Source organism: Pristiophorus japonicus, unplaced genomic scaffold (genome assembly GCF_044704955.1).
Source record: "Pristiophorus japonicus isolate sPriJap1 unplaced genomic scaffold, sPriJap1.hap1 HAP1_SCAFFOLD_58, whole genome shotgun sequence".
NCBI lineage: Eukaryota > Metazoa > Chordata > Chondrichthyes > Pristiophoridae > Pristiophorus > Pristiophorus japonicus.
The window spans coordinates 4,365,407-4,373,733 of NW_027254488.1; the positions used below are offsets into that span (position 1 = coordinate 4,365,407).

At 45.9% G+C, this 8,327-nt stretch overlaps 1 non-coding gene across 1 annotated transcript; it reads left to right on the top strand.

The window, feature by feature from the left end:
• Positions 1-7,175: 7,175 nt before the first annotated feature.
• On the top strand, positions 7,176-7,248 carry trnav-uac (transfer RNA valine (anticodon UAC)). Its single transcript has one exon. It is a non-coding gene; the product is annotated as a tRNA-Val (tRNA).
• Positions 7,249-8,327: the final 1,079 nt, after the last annotated feature.

The window sequence follows — 8,327 nt, forward strand, 5'->3', positions numbered from 1 at the left end:
TGTGTGTTGATGGTGGTTAGTAGCTGAGACTCTTCGGTCAGTTCTTGCGTCATATACGCAGATGTAAGATCTAGTTTCGAGAAAAGTTTTCCTCCAGCCAACGTGGCAAATAGGTCCTCTGCTCTGGGCAGCGGGTATTGGTCCTGTCGGGAGACTCTGTTATGGTAGACTTGTAATCCCCACAGATTTGTATGGATCCATCAGGCTTCATGACGGGGATGATGGGACTTGACCAGTCGCTAAATTCCACGGATGAGATAATGCCTTCCCTAAGGTCCAGTTCGTGTTCAATCTTTTCCCTCATCACATAAGGCACAGCTCTAGCCTTGTGATGGACCGGTCTGGCATCCTGTGTGATGTAGATTTTAACTTTAGCCCCTTTGAAGGTACCCACACCTGGCTGAAAGAGATGTTCAAAACGACTTAGAACTGCAGTGTAGTGTGAGATACATGACAGTAAGGTGAACGTGTGAACGGCCACACTGCGGAAACATCTCCACCTTCAGCACCAGGTCAGACGGAGATGCTGAGTGAGCAGGTGAACTGCAGGATCCCACTTTTTAGGAGCTGATCGTTGTGCCAAGCAAATGAGTTTTGCTTAATGACTAAAAATAAAAGGTGCTAGAAGTGGGATTCAAACCCACACTTTCAGAGCAGACTGAACACAACAGCTTAGACCGCTCGGCTGTCCTGACTATCCAGTGCTGTGTACGGCCACCTGCAGATTGATTTTGAACTTTTGTGTCTTGTCACAAGAAATAAATGAGGGCAACAGGTGTTTCTCTGACTGACACCGGGGAAACAGTGAGACAGACCTTGGAGCAAGGGTCTGGTTGTTGCCAAACAGCAAAGAAAATATTAATTCTGTGATTACCCAAAAGAGCAGTGACCTCGACGTGATTTGGACACGCAACCTTCTGATCTGGAGTCAGACGCACGACCGTTGCACCACGAGGCCGACACAGGGAGCTTGAGATGTTCGTCTATGTGAAGATTCCGCAATACAAGGGGCTTTAAAATCCCTGTCCATTCCCACCAGGTATCAGAAGAAGCGCTCACCTGCCAGTCACCGTATGTTTTTTGTTTAACTTTTGTGTTGTTTTCACGGGAAAGCATCATTAATTAACCCGTCATCTTCTTTTGTACAATGAAAGAAATGCTGACTGAGGGACAGTCGATACTTCAATCATTTGTTCTGTGCTTTGTATGTTAACTGTTCAAACATATCCCATTTTACACACAGTGTTTTAGGAGTCTGGTTCAAAATCCTCATCGCTGGCGACACCAGGAATCTGGTGCAACTTTTGTCAAATTTAACCGCACGCCAAAGTTCCCTGGTGGATCCATTTTCTCTCGCGAAAAGTTATCTATTTATTGGTGAAATAAAGAGCAATTAAGGAATAAGGGAGCCCTTTTGCTAGGAGAATAAATAGCAAATGCTGGAAATCTCAGCAGGTCAGTTCGCATTTGCCAGGAGACAAGACTCGCCTCCAATTGTTCCCCTACAGGAAATTTCAACACAATGTTCTCGCCCGGCATCGAACCAGTGACCTTGCATGTGTAAAGTAAACGTGATAACCGCGACACTAGGGAAACCTCTGGCACAGTGATCTCAACAGAGGGGAGCTGACCAGTGAGCTCCCTCTGTGCTGATCACCACTGATTTTTAATTTTGGAAGCAAGTCATCCTCGACTCCGGGATTACCTAAGAAGAGAGGAGGATCCGGAATGTGTTGGCTCACCTGAAGCAACTTCTGTCCCACACTGAAAGTTCTCAATCCTTCTCCTCTGCTGCCCTTTACAGAAATGTCACGTGTTCACTTCCACATCCTCACAGTGGGGCCACAGAGGCTCCTACCGTCTCCCCGCGATCAGCAAACTCGCCTAGTTTGTAAAATTAAACCCGGTACATGTGTCCGGCAAAGGGCAGGAGAAGCGGGAGAGTGTGTAAGCTCATTCTGTAACAGATAGTAGTGGGGTTATTAACGGCGATTACAGCAATCATTAATCCTCTCACACACCTCAATTATGTTTCTGCGATGAACTGATTGAGAATGGAAAGGGTTAATGCTCGGGATCTTAACCACTCAACCAGGGAACAGCTTCGATAATTTGTATCAATATAAAAATATATATTTATATATGTACCTGTATGTCAACGGCAAGCTGTCTAGACCTCATGGCACAACGGTCGTGAATCGAACTTTGAGCGAGAGAAATTATTCCACAGTGACACCCATTTCATCTTTTATTCCCTTTTAAACACTAGAAACTGAGACAGGGGGAATAAATAGAGAAATAAAAGCACATTGATATAGACAAGAGGAAGAGTGAAGGGGAAATACTGTCCCCACCCAGAACGAATGCAGAACCCCCTCTGCTGCGCTCGGGGTGGCCACCCCAGCCTGGATACACTAACGTCCCAACAGCTCATTGACTGTCGGAGTGGGACCGTGCGGCGCTTCAGAAGACAGGTCGAAAAAGCAAAGTCACTGATTCGGTCTCACGTGCTTCTCTAATCAAGTGTAGCCACACACTAAAACTTGCTTTTATAATGGCTATACATTACCATTACCATCAATCAGTTGGTTCATTGATCTAAAGGTGTGACTTTAGATGAGTCGAAGTTAAATGAAATTTGTGAGAAGTCCTGGGTTCCAATCCTGGACGAGTCCATTATTTTGCCGGCAAGTTTTGAAATTGCATAGAAATTTTGCAAAGGAAGACTTGCATTTCTGCAGTGCCTTTCAGGAACTCATGATGCCCCAAAGCGCTTTGCAGCCGTTGAGTTATGTTTGAAGTGTTGTAGTGTGGGGAAAGATGTGCCCAAATCACCCCACATGAACCTCAACTCTTTACAAAGAAGTTTGGTGCAAATAATCAGGTGCCTCAGGGACTTGGACTTTCTTTGAATGAGCTCTGCTTGTACCTGCATTCAAGCTTGAAACAGCAACTGGGCTTCCATCTCACGGGAGCAGCGTGTAGCGGTTCGCGAGCAGGTGACGAGGTTTGGGGTTGATGTGCGTCACTTTCAATCTTTGAAATTTCACCAAGCAAAGAAATGGTGAATCCAACTGTCCCTGCAAGCATTTAGTTCCCGTTTAATCACAGGAATATCCGCAGTCAGGAGCTGAAAAGGAATTAAAACCTAATAAGGCTTCGGGACAATCAGAATACTTTGTCACAGACAAGGCACCGGAAGGCTGGAAGGTAGATCACACCGGTTGCGGGAGAGCTGGTTGGTGGTGACATGGAAGTGTCTGCAGTGTGCGGGACCAGACTGCTTCCACGCATCCACAATGAATGTCCCACTCTTTATTTGGGAAAAGTGCAACTGAGAGTAGACAAGTTCCAACTGGTCGGAGCAATCTGAAGCTTTAACTGACGGACGCCCTGGTTTGGGATGTCTTGCAGTATACACTTGTGTCAGTCTCTGTGGCGCAATGGGTTAGCGTGTTCGGTTGTGAACCAAAAAGTTGGTGGTTTAAGCCCCCTCAGGGACTTCAACTGTTTTCCCCGAGGATACTGTGCCGCACAGTTCCAGGTTGTCATTGTGTGCTTTGGTGTCACGAATATATTCCGCAAACATTGCCAGCTGTGCTGTTATCCAGTGAGTTCCCACTCCAATACTTATATGAGCATTCAGTTCAAGTGTCGAGTTTGAGTGTATACAGAACTGAACATAGATATCAGAAAATTTAACAAGGCTGTGGGACATTGTGTTTTGTTCATATTGAAACATTAATATGAATAAATCCATTTTTTCTAATATTTAATTAAACGGGTTTTCAAAATGTTCACGCCCAGTTCCGAACCAACGATCATTCGCGGGTGAAGAAAATGTGACAACCACTACACTACGGAAACACTGCAATTGAAGTGATGTTCGGAACATAACCAGAGCTTTCACCTACACAGCTGGCCTACACTTCAGGAGCTGGTTTTATGAGAATAGAGTGATGGTGCTATATTTAGGAAGTCTGTGAGTGTGGCAGGAATTGATCTGGTGTTTCCCAGACTTTACACATCGGAACAGGAGATGACCATTTAGCAGCATGTGGTTAGGATCTGGAATGCACGGCTTGAAAGGGTGATGGAGGCAGACTCAATCTTATCTTTCAAACGGGAGTTGGATCAGTGTCTGAAGGAAAAACAATTGCAGGGCTACGTTAAAAGGGCGGGGGAGTGGGATTCGCTGAGAGTCGGCACTGGCTCGATGGCCCGAATGGCCTTCCGTGCTGTAACCATTCCATGATTCTATAAGTTAGCGGCACATTTCATAGTGTGGGTGGAAGCAGAACATTGCAAAGGTACATGGATTGAGTCGGCAAAACTAGAGGCATCTGATTCAGGAGATTCTGGTGAAGCGGAAATTCGGGAGTTTAATGACTTTGCAACGAACATTTTTGTTTTGTGCAGCTTCGGTCAGAGAAATGTTTGTGAAAGAATTTTTTTGCAGAAAGGGATGCAGCATTTCATCTTCTGTCTTAACACTTCTTTCTGGGTGTCGGGTCACATTTCCATTCGATGTTATTCTTCCAGAATGTATATTTTCTTTGGTGTTTCACAATAACCAGACCCTTGCTCTAAAGTCAGTCTCACTGTTTCCCCAGTCTCCTGTTGATGTTACCAGCAATGAACATTTTGAACCAGACCCCGAAAGCAGTGTGTAAAATGGTTTATGGTTTAAGAGTTAACTTGCAGAGCATAGGTAAATTATCCAATTATGGAATCTCCTTCAGTTAGAATTTCTTTATTTGTGCAAAAGAAGATCATCGGTTAATTAACGATGTATTCCCGTGAAAGCAACATAACATGTAGTTAAAAAGTAATCAACAAACTTGGTGTTCGAACCCGAGAATCTGAGATTAAAAATCTCACGCTGTATCAACTGAGCTCCCTGTGCTTCTGCTAAAGCAAACGTTTTTGTCACTGTTTACTGACAGGCGCCTGTTGGCTCCGCCCCAGATGTTTAAACTTGATGTCGAAGAACTGCCAGGATCTTCTTGAATGGTGGACCAGGCTCGAGGGGCCGAATGGCCTACTCCATCTCCTAATCCTTACATGTTTATGATCATATGACCTTTCACAGGAGAACAATCTCGCCCTGAGCATGTATGAGGAGATAGCTCCAGCAAATATTCCCACCCGGTGAGCTTTCGCGTGTGAGGCGAACGTGTTAACCGCTACACTGCGGAAACATCGCCACTTTCAGCACCCGGTCAGACGGAAATGTTAAGCGAGCAGGTGAACTGCTGAATCCCACTTTTAAGGAGCTGGTCGTGGTGCCAAGCAAATGAGTTTTGCTTAATGACTAAAAATAAGAAAAGGGATTTGAAACCGTGCTTTAAGAGCAGACTGCAAACTGAACGCATCACCTTCGACAGCTCGGCCATCCAGACTGTAAGTTCATTTAAATTTTGAACTTTTGTGTCTTGTGACATGAAGTAAATGAGGGCAACTGGCATATCTGTGCCTGACACCGGGGAAATAGTGAGACAAACATTGCAGCAAGTATCAGGTTATAGCCAAACAGCAAAGAATTTCGCAACTTTTGAAGAACTATGATCCCGACATGATTTGAATACACAACCTTTTGATCGGGAGTCAGACACACTACCGTTGCACCACAAGGTCTACAGTGCAAATTGTTCATGTTTGGAAACATGAAGGTTCCTGAAACATAGTTTCATTTACCGTGCATTGGTGCAATAAAAGGGCTTTAAAATGCCCGGCCACTCCCACCGTGGGTCAGACAGCATCAGAAGCAGTGCCCACCTGTCACTCACCCTCTCACGCCCGCTTTCATCACCTGCTGCCCGCGGACTGCAGCAAATCCAGTTCATCATCATCATAGGCAGTCCCTCGAAGAGAGGATGACTTGCTTCCTCGCCAAAAAATGATGAGTTCACAGGTGTTTCAATATTCCAGATCCTGAAATGTATGTTGAAGGGTGGAAGATGCCTGTGCGTGGATTTTTTTAACGTGTGATGGCCGTTGCACCCCAGCCATCACATGGGCTTGACAGAGCGAGGTATTCGTCCAGTGGCAAGGGTTAAACAAGACGACTGGAGACCAGCTCTGCTGCGCAGACCCAGTGTGCACACATATCGCAGTGTGGGCTGGCCCGTGCTAACCCTGGGCCCCTGGCCCCAAACTCATGCCTCCGCTGGGCCCCGATCACGTCCCTCTACAGTCTCTCGCCGCTCCTTTGCCCCGATCTCGCCGCTCCTGCTGTATCTGCTCACGCTCCAATCACTGACCTGGACCTTGATGACGTCACTCTTCGCTGCCGCCGCCCTCCTGCACCAGCTCACGCTGCTCCCTGGAGCAGTCTCCCGGGACCTCCAAGCTGCTCCCAGGGCCAATCGCCATTCCTTTTATGGCCCCGACCTGCCGCTGGTGTTCTCCCGTTATAGTATCCAGGCTGTGGGTGGCCACTCCGAGCTCAGCAGAGGGGTTTCTGCATTAGTTCTGGGTGGGGGCAGTATCTTTCCCCTTCTCTCTTCCTCTTGTCTGCATCCCTATGCTTTTATTTCTCTATTTATTCCCCCTGTCTCAGTTTCTAGTGTATAAAAGGGAACAAAAGATGAAATGGGTTTCAATGCGGAACAATTTACTTCACTCAAAGTTAGATGCACTGCTGTTCGCCATGAGGTCAAGCCGTTGATATTCAGGTTCTTATATAAATATATATAAATATATCAACATCTATCATAACTGTTCCCTGGTGGTCGAGGGGTTAAGATCTGCCGCACTGACGTGGTAACGATACTCGATCAATTCATCGCATAAAAATAATTGAGGTCTGTGAGACGATTAATAATTGCTGCAAGCACCAGGAATACCAATACTTTCTGCGATAGATCGAGCTTACAGACTATCTGGCTTCTCCTGCCCTTTGCCGGGCACGTGTTCTGGGTTTAATTTTACAAACTGGGTGAGTTCGCTGATCTCGGGGAGACGGTAGGAGCCTCTGTGGCCCCACTGTGAGGATGTGGAAGTGAACACGGTGGCTGGGTGATCCGTGACATTTCTGTAAAGGGCAGCGGAGGAGAAGGATTGAGAACTTTCAGTGTGGGACAGAAGTTGTTTCAGGTGAGCCTCCTCATTCCCGATCAGCGCAGAGGGAGCTCATTGGTCAGCTCCCCTCTGTTGGGGCTGTTGTACCAGTGGTTTCTGTAGTGTAATGGTTATCATGTTTGCTTTACACGCAAAAGGTCCCTGCTTCAATCCCAGGCAGGAACATTTTGTTTAAACTTGCCAAATGGGAACAATCGGAGGCGAGTTGAGTCTCCTGGCAAATGCTGCCTGATTTGCTGAGATTTGCAGAATTTGCTGTTTTTATTTGCTATTTATTCTCCTGGCAAAAGGGTTCCCTTATTCCTGAATTGCTCTTTATTTAACCAATAAATAGATAACTTTGAGTGAGAGAAAACGGATCCACCGGGGACCTTTCGTGTGTGAGGCCAACGTGATATCCGCCACACTGCAGCCCATCAAAGGGCGAGCAACCACTGAATATAAAGGATGAGCTCACAAATATCAGGGGCAGTGCAGTCTGGTCAACGTCAAACCCTCCTTTCTTATTCAGCAGAGGCATGAACGGGAATCAGACGCCACAAAGTTTAATTAAAGACACAAATACAAGTAACACTTCTAAATCTTTTCACTGTAAAATTCTTTTACTTTATTTGAAATCCTGCTGCATTAAATCTGAAAATGAGCACCGTAGGATTTCATCTTCACTACTGATTCTATTTTCTGTGCACGGTCGGAATAACCGGTGCTGTTAAATTTGACAAAAGTTGCCCCAGATTCCTGGTGTCATCAGCAATGAAGATTTTGAACCAGACTCCTAAAATACAGTGAGTAAAATGGGTCAACATGAATCAGAACATAAGAAGATAAGAAATAGGAGCAGTAGTCGACCATACGCCCCTCGAGCCTGCTCCGACATTTAATACGATCATGGCCGATGCAATCATGGACTCAGGTCCACTTCCCTGCCCACTCCCCAAAGCACAGGACAAATGATTGAAGTATCGACTCTCCCTCAGTTAGCATTTCTTTCATTGTGCAAAAGAAGGTGAGGGGTTAATTAATGATGCTTTCCCGTGAAAACAATACAAAAGTTTAAGAAAAAAACATACGGTGACTGGCAGGTGAGCGCTGCTTCTGATACCTGGTGGGAATCGGCGGGGATTTTAAAGCCCCTTGTATTGTGAAACCTTCATGTTGCCGAACATCTCAGACTTCATGTGTGGACCTTATCAGGCAATGGTAGCATGCCTGACTCCAAATCGAAAGGTTGTGTGTTCCAATCA